The following is a 13450-nucleotide window of genomic DNA, read 5'->3' as shown; positions in this document are numbered from 1 at the left end:
CTTATACACCAATAATAGACAAACAGAGAGCCAAATAACCAATGAACTCCCATTCACAATAGCTTCAAAGAGAATAAAATACCTAGGAATCCAACGTACAAGGGATGTGAAGGACCTCTTCAAGGAGAACTACAAACCACTGCTCAGTGAAATAAAAGAGGACAAACAAATGGAAGAACATTCCATGCTCATGGATAGGAAGAATGAATATCGTGAAAATGGCCATACTGCCCAAGGTAATTTATAGATTCAATGCCATCCCCATTAAGCTACCAATGACTTTCTTCACAGAATTGGAAAAAATTACTTTAAAGTTCATATGGAACCGAAAAAGAGCCCACATTGCCAAGACAATCCTAAGTCAAAAGAACAAAGCTGGAGGCATCATGCTACCTGATTTCAAACTATACTACAAGGGTACAGTAACCAAAACAGCATGGTACTGGTACCACAACAGAGATATAGACCAACGGAACAGAATAGAGCCCTCAGAAATAATACCACACATCTACAACCATCTGATCTTTGACAAACCTGACAAAAACAAGAAATGGGGAAAGGATTCCCTATTTAATTAATGGTGCTGGGAAAACTGGGTAGCCATAAGTAGAAAGCTGAAACTGGATCCCTTCCTCACTCCTTATACAAATATTAATTCAAGATGGATTAGATACTTAAATGTTAGACCTAAAACCATAAAAACCCTCGAAGAAAACCTAGGCAATACCATTCAGGACATAGGCATGGGCAAGAACTTCATATCTAAAACACCAAAAGCAATGGCAACAAAAGCCAAAATTGACAAATGGGATCTAATTAAACCAAAGAGCTTCTGCACAGCAAAAGAAACTACCATCAGAGTGAACAGGCAACCTACAGAATGGGAGAAAATTTTTGCAGTCTACTCATCTGCAAAGGGCTAATATCCAGAACCTACAAAGAACTCAAACAAATTTACAAGAAAAAAACAAACAACCCCATCAAAAAGTGGGCAAAGGAAATGAACAGACACTTCTCAAAAGAAGACATTTATACAGCCAACAGACACATGAAAAAATGCTCATCATCACTAGCCATCAAAGAAATGCAAATCAAAACCACAATGAGATACCTTCTCACATCAGTTAGAATGGCTATCATTAAAAAATCAGGAAACAATAGGTCCTGGAGAGGATGTGGAGAAATAGGAACACTTTTACACTGTTGGTGGGACTGTAAACTAGTTCAACCAATGTGGAAGACAGTGTGGCGATTCCTCAAGAATCTAGAACTAGAAATACCATATGACCCAGCCATCCCATTACTGGGGATATACCCAAAGGATTATAAATCATGCTGCTATAAAGACACGTGCACACATATATTTATTGCGGCACTATTCACAATAGCAAAGACTTGGAACCAACCCAAATGTCCATTAATGACAGACTGGATTAAGAAAATGTGGCACATATACATCATGGAATACTAAGCAGCCATAAAAAAGGATGAATTCATGTCCTTTGTAGGGACGTGGATGCAGCTGGAAACCATCATTCTCAGCAAACTATCGCAAGAACAGAAAACCAAACACCGCATGTTCTCACTCATAGGTGGGAACTGAACAATGAGATCACTTGGACACAGGAAGAGGAACATCACACACTGGGACCTGTTGTGGGGTGGGGGGAAGGGGGAGGGATAGCACTAGGAGAAATACCTAATGTAAATGACCAGTTGATGGGTGCAGCAAACAAACATGGCAAATGTGTACATATGTAACAAACCTGTACATTGTGCACATGTACCCTAGTACATAAACTATAATAAAAAAGAAATAAATAAAAAAAGATGGCCTAGTATTTGCATATAACATACCTGCATCTTCCTGTATACTTTAAATCTTTTCTAGATTACTTAAAATACCTTACACTATGTAAATAGTGTTACAGTGTATTGGTTTTTAAATTTTGTGTTATTTTTTATTGTTATATTATTATTTTTTGTTTCCTACAAAAATATTTTCAATATCCAGTTGGTTGAATCTGTGGATATAGAAACTAAGGATAGAGAGGGCCAATTCTATTTTGAAATTATGACAGTTATCACATAACTAGATATTATTATTTAATGTATTAATAAAGAAGCACCTAAATTGCCATGTTAATTTTTTAAAAATCTTGATATATGTGTATCAACATAACTTGTCCTCTATGATGATTTCTATTTCTATTAAAAACATTATTCTGAATCTGTAGGTTTCATTACTTTCCCAAAGCAATCCATAGCATAAAAAAGTTTAAGAGGGAAGGAAATGGGGCCATTAGTTGGAAAATGTAAAAAATCAGAATTAAGTTCCATCAGGTCTAGAAACCTAAAAACAACAATGAACTACACCATAGAAGAGGACCCAGGCATTTATCTCAAAAGAACACAAACAGATAATCAACAAATTGAGCCATTTTTCCACTACCAGGAAATCTCTCTAATTCCTCCAATATTTTCTGACATACTTTTATGTTGTTGCAGTATCAACTCAATCTTGATAGCTATCAATTGGAGTATATGTTTTCAATAACTACAAATGCTTACCCTAAGAATCATAATTTGACAGATCTTAAAATTTCTCATGAATTAAGACTATTGAAAGTTGGATTTTTTTTAAAAAGCAAGTTTAAAGAAATGGTAAAAAGAAACTCAAATGCTTACAGGATACCACTGGGCTTCTGACAGACGTCGGCTCCCACCTTGCTTTATCTCCACTGTTGATAGGGGTTCCATTACTCTCCCACAAGGCAGTAAGGGACAATTTCTCTTCTGATCTATGTAACTCCATGCAATCAGCCCAATGTGGCCAGAAGGCAGAGTCCTCACAATTGCTCTTGTTCCGGTATACACAGATTTCTTAACTTCTCTGTCATTTTTACAGAATCTCCTGACTAACAAAGTGGACCGCTCCTTTTTGCTTTTAAAAGCATCTTCTTCTACATCTTCACAATTATCAGGGAAGTCCTCAAAATGGCTCAAAAAGGTCTTGGCAGTTTGACTGTCAGTAAAATCTTCCTTACAAAAGCTATGACTTGAATATACCATGTCCACCTTCTGGCAAGAGCCTTCAAAGCAAAAGTATTTATCATTCAAGGTGTCACAATGATCACACTGCAGCTGTTCATTCTTATTATCACAATTTTTGGCCAATTCCATCAGTTTACAGGTATATGCCACGTAGTTTTCCTTTTGCTTCTCCTCACCCCCAGGTAGTGGTACACAATTTCCACAATCGTCTAAAATTAAGTTTTCTGATAGGGTACAGAAAGTGTCTGACATTCTTCTGTCGACTTCATAATGAAAATGAAATACTGCCGTGCTGCTGTCAGGGTCTGCTCTGCCTGTCTCTATGATTGCTGACTGATTTCCTAAAGGATTAATGCCCATGGAAGGTCTGTCTAGTTCCAGTTGAATTCCAGGGAACACCTTTCTTTCCAGTGGAGACAGAATTCCAGTTTCTAAGCACAGGTCTTCCTCAACAACAGAGTTGTACATTTCATAAAACTGTCTTTGAGGAAGGCCATGCTGATGGTTTCTCAATATGTTGTTGCAGTTAATGTTAAGGTTTTTCACAGAATCTGGCATGCTTTTCTCCCAGCATTTTTCATTACTGTTCTCATCACTCACTATTTTCTCCCTTGTTATTGAGAGAAAATTTGGCAAGTTGCTTCCAGAAGGTTCTTCTTTAAGTTTGTTCAGTCGTGAGATGGTATGAGAAGTCTCCCCACTTTGTCTGACAGTACGTGCTTTTGAAATATTGATATCTGAGACCTTTTCACTACTTTCATCTGCAGCTGACTGGGCAGAAACCACTTTTCTCTGAGTCACAGGTATGAGAACAGAAGCTGTAATTTCTTCAGAAGTCATCTTGGACTAACACACAGGTTTTGACTATTGCTCTATTTCTCCTCCCTGATGATCATGTCAAGGTTTTAATAAAATTATTGATTATTACAACAATCTCAGATACACAAGTCCTCCGAAGGAACAAAGGGATAATTCCTTTCATTCAGGAGCATTGAGAGGCAAATAAATTTTCTCAGTTGTAACTTTCTATCATGAATATATATTTTTTCTAGATCAGGGTTTTAAGGTGGTAGATCAATTTTCCTTCCTCTGTTACCTGAAGCAAAAATTTTTGAAGACTTTTACTCGGGATTGCACTCTGCAACTTCTGATCCATCACTGATTTGCAATGATTTTAAAATTCAGTTTGAATGATTCCTGTTTCCTGTAAGAAAAGAGATAATGTCAAACACTGTGGTACTCAGTGAGTTTTTTAAAAACATGATCTCACAATCCTAAGATACAGACAAAAAAGGTTGTTTTTTTTTGCAATCAGAAGTTGGTTTTTATGTTTTTGGCATTTATTTTTTGATTTAATATTTCAGAACTTCTGCTTCCAGCCAAAATGGAGTAACAAGGGCAAGATTTATTCATCCACTTTAAATAACTAAAAAGAAAATCAGAAAAAAAAACAATGGTTTTCAGATATTGAACAACAGGTAACACAGACATTGATCTCTGAAAGAAGAAAAAAAATGGGCCAGGCGCAGTGGCTTACACCTGTAATCCCAGCACTTTGGGAGGCCAAGGCAGGCAGATCACGAGGTCAGGAGATCGAGACCATCCTGGCTAACATGGTGAAACCCTGTATCTACTAAAAATACAAAAAATTAGCTGGCATGGTGGCGGGCTCCTGTAGTCCCAGCTACTCAGTAGGCTGAGGCAGGAGAATGTTATGAACCTGGGAGGCAGAGCTTGCAGTGGGCAGAGATCACACCACTGCACTCCAGCCTGAACAACAGAGCTAGACTCTGTCTCAAAAAAAAAAAAGAAAAGAAAAAGAAAAAGAAAAAACAATGAAGTAAGCCCTATAAATGCCCTAGTTTACTGCTTAGAAAGTTTCCAGGTGACAAGGCAGGGAAAGGAAACTCAGGTAAAATCCAACAATTTAGCTGAGTAGAAGAGAAAAAGTTGAGACTTCAGGGAGGCCAAGGAAGCTAGAGAAATAAGGCACATTAAGCAAAGAGGCACAAAAATAAGAATGACAGCAGACTTTTAATCAGAAACAATGCAATCCAGAAGAGAGTGGAGTAAATGTTTAAAGTACTGAAAGAAAAACTACTGTCAACTTCAAATTCTATACCCAGCAAAAATATCTTCTGCAAATGAAAGTTAAGTAAAAACTTTTCCAGGCATATAAGGCTGAAATAATTTATCACTAACAAGCCTGCACTGCTTGTAACTCTATTAGTAGAGAGAGGGAATCGAACAAATTTCTATCCAATGTGGAAACACAATTATAAAGGATATACAAGGCACTATGGGACTAGAGGGTGCCCATCATGAGCATATCATTCCTTTGCAGGTAAAGCAGTTGTTCCTGAGACAACTAATCAGCAGTCACACTGCTGTCAGCACCAGCTTTGCCTTGCCTCTGCTCTTTGACAATAGAAGTCTTTCTTCCCCTTGCTTCTCCCATACCCCCTTGTCCCAAAGAGTCATCAACTATCCCTTACTCCCTTCTATATGTGTTCCCTCAAGCACAAACACAGCCTCTCAGGTGAGAGGCTCCCAGTATATGCATGTCTCTATAACTACACTGAAAAATCACTGGAAACCCTAGAAATCATATTCTTTGTAGGGAATAAACCAGCCCACACAGAGCAGCAGTGTCCTAGCTCAACACCCTAACAAATCCTACCACACAGCAATAACTATTATCAATACTTTAAGAAACCTCCTTCCAGAACACTCCCTATGCATCAACATACATAGAGGTATATGTATATAACTATGCAAATACCAGATAATATTGGTCATTCTGTTCTGTACCTGCTTTTAAAAATTCAAAGCATACTATGAACAACTTTTCAGTCAAGAATTATATAGACAATTTTAATGGCATATGGCATTAACTTGAATTCAAATATTTGTTCTATTTTTTAAAGAGATTTTTCAGGCCAAAGCCTTCAGATTGACAGCTAATATGTCCTTTCTTACCCATGAGGTAAGTAATTCAAAACAGGAGAAGGGGAAAACATTTTTGGTGATGCTTAGGTCCTGTTCTAAGGACTTTGCAATTATTGTTATTATTATAATTATAATTATCATCATCACCATAATTTTGAGACAGAGTTTTGTTCTGTTACCAGGCTGAAGTGCAGTGGCACAATCACTGCTCACTGCAACCTCTGCCTCCTGGATTCAGCAGTCATATACTGTTCCTTCTATCATATTCTATATGTTAGTGGGAATTACTAAGTATAACCCACATTCAAGGGGAGGGGAATTAGGGTCCACCTTTTGAAGGGAGAAGTATCAAAGAATTTCTGGGCATATTTTAAAACCAGCCTGGGTTCAAGTGGTCCTCTCACCTCAGCCTCCCAAGTAGCTGAGACTATAGCACTGTGCTTGGCTAATTTTTGTATTTTTTGTAAAGACAGGGATTCACCATGTTGCCCAGTCTGGTCTTGAACTTCTGGGCTCAAGCGATCCTCTCACCTTAGCCTCCCAAACTGCTGGAATTACAGGTGTGAGCCACTGTGCCTGGCCACTTTGCAATTATTATCTTGTATACTTCTCACTCAACACTACAAGACAGCATGATGGTTTTACCATATGTCCACAAATTCTTTGACACTCCTCTCTTCACAAGGAGGAGCCTAATTCCCCACTCCTTGAATGTAGGTTATATTTAGTGGCTTCCCTCTAACGTATGGAATATGGTAGAAGGAACAGTACATGACTGCTGAGAATCAGTCATGAAAGTCATTGGAGCTGCCTTCTTGCTGCTCCTCTCTTGCATGCTCTGAGGGTAATCTGCTGCCATATTGTAAGGAGAGATCCCCATGGCAAGTATGGAGGACCTTTGACAACACCCATGTGAGTGAGCCATCTTGGAAGTGGATCCTCCAGCTGTAGTCAAGACTTCAGATGATTGTACCTGCAACCTATATCTTGACTGCAACCACATGACAGACCCTCAGACAGATAAACCTTGTCCCAAATTCCTGACCACAGAAACTGTGAGATGATAAATGTTTATTGCTTTGACCCACTATGTTTTGGGCTAATATGTTACACAGTGATGGATAACTAATACAACTAATTTCTGCTATCCACATTCGAAAGATTAGAAACCAAAGCACAGAAAAGTTAAGTGAATTGCCAAAGATCCCTCTATTGGAAAATGATTGAGACAGGATTCAAATCCAAGAAGACTGATTACAGAATCTCTTCTCTTAACCATAGATTATGATGCTTTATTTTCCATCTAGTCTGAAGCCCTATGGTTTGGGTTTCTGAAGTCATCCAGCTATGAAGACCCATGGCTGCTGGGAGAACCCTTTTTTTTTTTTTTTTTTTTGAGACAGAGTCTCGCTCTGCTGCCAGGCTGGAGTGTAGTGGTGTGATCTTGGCTTACTACAACCTCTACTTCATGGGTTCAAGTGATTCTCCTGCCTCAGTCTCCTGAGTAGCTGGGACTACAGGCATGTGCCACCATGCCCGGTTAATTTTTTGTATTTTTAGTAGAGACAGGGTTTCCCCATGTTAGCCAGGCTGGTTTTGATCTCCTGACCTCGTGATCCACCCACATTGGCCTCCCAAAGTGCTGGGATTACAGGCATGAGCCACTGAGCCCAGCCGAGAAGGCTATCTTATATGTGGCTTTGTCTCTGGAAGGCTGAGGATATACACAGACATCAAAGCAATGGTCTTTGCTTTGCCTCCAGTTTACTCTCATGAATCACGGATGAGCAACATTACAGGGAGCAGACTTTTTAGAGCACTAGACTTGGTTCAATTTCAGACTATTCCTTTATTTAGTAAATATCTGCTGAGTACAAAATTAAATAAGGCAGGGATCTTGTCCTGGATTTCCATACCAGCTGATAAGTCACCAAAGTACAGTGTAAATAGAGCTATAATCTGCATTAACACAGAGGAAGAACATCTAAAGCAGATAGTGCTGATGAGGTGGGAGTGATTTCCAGAGAGGGTTTCCTTCAGAAAAAGACAACTGAGTTGAGTTTCAAAAGATAAGTAGGAAGTAGTTAGATAAAGAGGTGGGGTGGAGTTTTCAAGGAAGAGCAAATGTGGGCAGTCATAAAAAGAAATAGTCAGACATTGGGGTCTGGTATCTCAGGTAAAAATTTTAACCACTTTGGGGTTTGATTTCTTCTCCTGTAAAATAGAAATTAAATCACCTACTCCATCAGGTTGTGAAGGAAATACTTTGAAATCCAAAAATTCAAGGCAAATGTTTATTATTCTATGCCTTGAAATATTTTGGTAAGAAAGAACAACCAAGGTTCGGCAGCTCTGTTGTATCAGTGACATGGCATTGAATTTACTGTACCAGATGCACACACTCCCTTGACTAGGTCCACTCCAATTTTAATTTCAGTTCTATATCTGGGATCAACTCCTTAAATCTAAGCTGCATGATCCTGAGCTGGTTAAATTATCAATTTTAAAATATACTTTCCACATCTATAATATTGAGATGAAATACATATATATTTTTTATATCTATAATATTATATATTAATATCTATATATAGATATATATAATATTATATATTATAGATACTATAGATCTATATTATATATCTATAATATTATATCTAATATTATATATCTATATTATCTATAGATATAGATATTAGATATATAGATATTAGATATAATATTATATATTATAGAACCAAGTCTAGTGCTCTAAAAAGTCTGCTCCCTGTAATGTTGCTCATCCGTGATTCATGAGAGTAAACTGGAGGCAAAGCAAAGACCATTGCTTTGATGTCTGTGTATATCCTCAGCCTTCCAGAGACATATAATATATAATATTATATATTATAGATAATATTATATATTATAGATTATAGATATAATATATATTATAGATATATATTATATTATAGATTATAGATATTATATATAATATATAATAGATATTATAATATAATATATAATATAATCATATAATATAATATCTATAATATCTATTATACATAATATTATAGATATTATATTATAATATCTATTATATATAATATATAATATTGAGATGAAATACATATATATATATATTTTTTTTATATGTCAACAGCAGCCAATCCATCAATAATTGTTAACTTAACTTTCTATTTACTGACTCTTGGTCAGTTCTAGGTTGTTTTTAAGGGAAGCTGGCTGGGTTAGGTTAGGGTTAGAGTTATAGTGGCATTAGACTGTTGGCTAAAGAAAACCTGAAACACTGAATGAAGATCATAGTCTAGTGGGTTTGAAGAAGAAAAAGATGGAAAAAGGGATTCTTCTATTCTTAGTGTGAACAGGTTTGTGGGGGAAATTGGATAAGTGCTAGCCTAGGAGAGGTCAAAGGATGTGTGGGCTAAAAATATGGCAGAACAAGAGGGTACTTGTCAAGATAGTATGTCCAATCTTGAGGTATTTGGGGATAGGCTAAAGACTATGACTAAAGAAATGACTGACCAGGAAGTAGATCTATGGAGATGCAGGAATTGCTGGAAATTCTAGCCAAAGCATTAAGACAAGAAAAAGAAATGAAAGGTATAAGCAGAATCAGGAATGACAGGGTAAGTTTTCAGCTTCAGGAGAGGGGTCCATGGGCCAGGAATAATCCTGCTGATGGATGTTTTCATGGGCTAAATCAAGGGCTGGAAAACTACATCCTGAGTTCCAAATCTGGTGAGCCATCTGTTTTTGTAAATGAAATTTTATTGGAACACAGCCACATCTATTTATTTATGTCATGTCTGTGGCTGTTTTTGCATTATAATAGTAGAGCTGAAAAGTGGTGACAAACACCATATGGTCTACAAAGCTGAAAATATGTGCCATCTGGCTCTTTACAGAAAAGTTTGCCAGTCCATGTACTAGATAAATAACGAATTAATGAAATGCATGGTTAGAGCAAGAAAACTATGTGGGAGGCTTGATAGCCATCTTTATTTATTTGAAGAATTGAGATGAGGAAATGGGCTCATCTCATATTGTTTCAAAAGGTAGGAGCAGGGCTAAGACACGAATTATAAGGGAGATAAGCTTTGGATCAGTCCGATAAATAATTCCCTAACTTTTAGAGCTTTTCAACAAAGGATGAGCTATCTTGGATGATGGTCTTCTTTCAGTTACTGATAGATTTAAACAAAGGCACATTATTCAGCATCAGGGATGCTCAATATATGCTGAACAAATAAACAGAGAGAATTTAGAATGACAGAGTGAAAATGGATGACTGTCTACCACGGTTAATTATAAAAACAATGAAGTAATACTGAGCATGTATTATCTATCACGTATGTTCTAAGCACAGAATATGTATTATCTCATTTAATCTTTACAACAACATTATCAGTAGGGTGGCAGAGACTCCTAATTCCCCTCCAAAATCTGTTCTTATTCCCTCAGTAGTAGAACCTCTGAATTTGACCTAAGCATATGGATATTTCTTTATTAGCTTCCTTTACAGCTAGATGTGGCCATGGGACTAAGTTACAGCTGATGAGATATACGCAAAGTGGTTTGCAATTTCTGGAAAGAATGCTTGAAGGAACAGAGTGTAATCTTTTCCTGCCCCTCTTTCTTCTGCTGCTGGTTGGAAGAAAGGCATGATGGCCAGAGCTGAAGCAGCCATCTTAGGTTGTGAGGTGAACATGAGAATGAATGTCATGCATAGAAAAAAAAACAAGATAGAAACCTGACTGCCTGTTTTTGGGATTTAGGGGAGGGAAAAATAAAATTCTATCTTGTTTAAGCCACCATTGTCTTGGGTTTTCTGTCACTCACATCTAAATACTTTCCTAACTAAAACTAAAAAGGTGGGGATGGTACTATTATCATACCTATTTTATGAATAAGGCTCCGAATGCTTGAATGACTTGTCCAAGAGTACAGAAGAGTGACATAACAAGAAACCTCTATAGAAAATTCCTGCACTGGTGGGAAAATTATATTCACTAATTCCTAGAAAGTTTCCAATTTTATCCTCTTAAGCCAGATGGAATTCTAAAGAATAGTTAAGTTAGAAAAATATAAAATACAAGCATATTATAGATGTTTAAAGGAGGTGTGGCTTAACAATAACAAAAACTAATTTGTCAGTCAACTGTCTATTGGTTAAGCGTCTGTTGAATTCCATACAGTTTAGAAGGTAAGATGGCTATGAACCAAGAGATCAGTAAAGTCTAATGATAGGGTATTTGAGCTGGGACTTTATAGTAAAGTAGTAATTACCTGTATCCATGGAAAGGAAAGGAGACTTTAGATAAAGGGAACGATGTAACAAAAGATAAAGTAGGAAAACACAATGTATAACCATGAATTCATCTGAAGTCCTCAGAAGAATATTTCATCCAATCAAAGACAGTAAAAGTTACTCAGTAATTTCACCATCATGGAAAAGATACACTAAAGTAACTGCCAAAGCTGGTAATAGAATTTAATATCCCTATTTGCTTCTTTAGAGTTTTATAGAGTCCCTTTGAGTATCTGTATGTAACAATCAACCAACCATTGGTCAGTTATTTTCTTATGCATTCTCTTCTCCAAGGCCCACTCAGCAAACAGATTAAAGAAAACATTTTGCCAAGCAATCCTTTCCTCCCTTTTCCCTTATCACGTGCACATGGTGCACATGGATTTAAGTTTGTATACACCCACATGCAAACCCTACATAATATGAGTCAGTCTTCACTTTTTCTTCTCCCGAATATCTGCTGCTCCACTCCCTCCTGACCTCCTTTCTCTGAACTATTATGATGAAAATTCCATAACTCACAAGGAAACAAACCTCTTAAAACATTCCCTAAAGGCACTGGTGTACTCATCTGAGTTCCTTTCCAAGACCACAAAGATTTAACCCTTTGGGCCTTTAACTCCCTTTATTAGAAAAGTTTCTGAATCTGGAATGTGAGGCTTCAGACCCAGAAAACCCAGATACCTTAATCTTTATACTTTGTGTATATTAGATATCAGGAGTTGACTAATAAGTAGATGAGAAGGCTACACAAATATTTTTGAACTAATACATTGACAAGGCTGCCAATACAGTAAAATAGAGGATCACAAAAAAGTTTGTCCATAATAGGTTAATTCCCAATTGCAAAACTCACAAGGAAAGGAAATCTTCCCTGTAAAGACAGTCTCTAATCAGCATGCAAATCATCATATCTCTCCCAGAAATATGGGTCATTGATGTTAGTAGAATGTAACTTTAAGCCAAGAGTGGAAGTGGATAGAATTGTGATGTTGTGATGCTCACAGGACTCCCTCTCCTTCATTGTATAACAATGTCAAGATTCTGGAGTTATGTGTGTGTGCAGGCACGCACAAACACAGAGATGCACATCTTTGATGATATGAAAAGAGAGAAAAGTGGGCAACAGAAGATTTTAGATGGCACTAGACCCACCAAAAGTCAATTCTAGTCTATTTTTTCCAGCTTCATCTCTGGCCAATCCCCAAAGAAGAGTTAAGCAGTCACATTGGATTTTGTGCAATTTATTGAATCAGCCTAGCACTTAATGCCTCTGTGCATTTCCCTTCCCACTATTTTCTAACTCTGTTGACTCCATCATTCAGCTTAAATGCCATCTTTGTTCTGCAGCCCTCCCTGACACCCACCTGTCCGCATTAATTGCTATCATCTGTTTCCTGTAGCTCTTCCTACCTTCCACTACCACATCACGACATGGCACATTATTTTGTAACTATTGATTATATAGGGCCCCCTTACGGATTGAGAGCCCCTGAAGAACATGCATCTTTAAACTGAAAGAGTTTTATAAATACACTACACTTCACATTTCCATTTCCATTTCCATTTCCAACTATACCAAGACATATAGTTAGTCTCAATAAACATTTGACCCTCTGCTTTCCTTCCATGGCTATACGAGCCCAATCCTTGTCCATTAAGATCTGGATTACTTAAGGCCTTCAAGTCTCTGAAACTAACTTCCTCCTGTTTGAATCCATTCCATATAATTTTCAGAAAAATCTTCTCCAAATACTATTTTCATCACATCACTTTACCTGAGAAGGAACAGAGTTCCATATTATCTAGTGTGATAAATCCAAACCATTTACCTTGATCAGTAAGAAAATCAACTTCTTAAAAAGAAGGGGGACCTATACAGACTCTGATAAGATTGGCTTAAATCAGTATATCAATTTTGGGAAAAATAACATCTTAACTATATTGAGGCTTCTACTCTATAATATAGTTAGCCAGTGCTAGTACACTTTCTGCTATCTTTCTCTCTCTACATAGATTTACATATATATTTTTATATATGCAAAGAAAAATATATATGCATATATACACATAGACATATGAATACACACACATACATATGCATATATGCATATCTTCTTTAATTTACCTAAGCAA

The 13450-nt window shown here is 37.0% G+C and overlaps 1 pseudogene; it reads right to left on the bottom strand.

Moving 5' to 3' along the window:
- Positions 1-1842: 1842 nt before the first annotated feature.
- The window catches only part of LOC116269428, a 40815-nt pseudogene continuing 29207 nt past the window's right edge, over positions 1843-13450 (bottom strand).

The sequence above is a fragment of the Papio anubis genome, chromosome 11 (assembly GCF_008728515.1).
Source record: "Papio anubis isolate 15944 chromosome 11, Panubis1.0, whole genome shotgun sequence".
Classification (NCBI taxonomy): Eukaryota; Metazoa; Chordata; class Mammalia; order Primates; family Cercopithecidae; genus Papio; species Papio anubis.
Note: the sequence above shows the minus strand (reverse complement) of the source record. Positions and strands in the feature narration are given on the sequence as shown.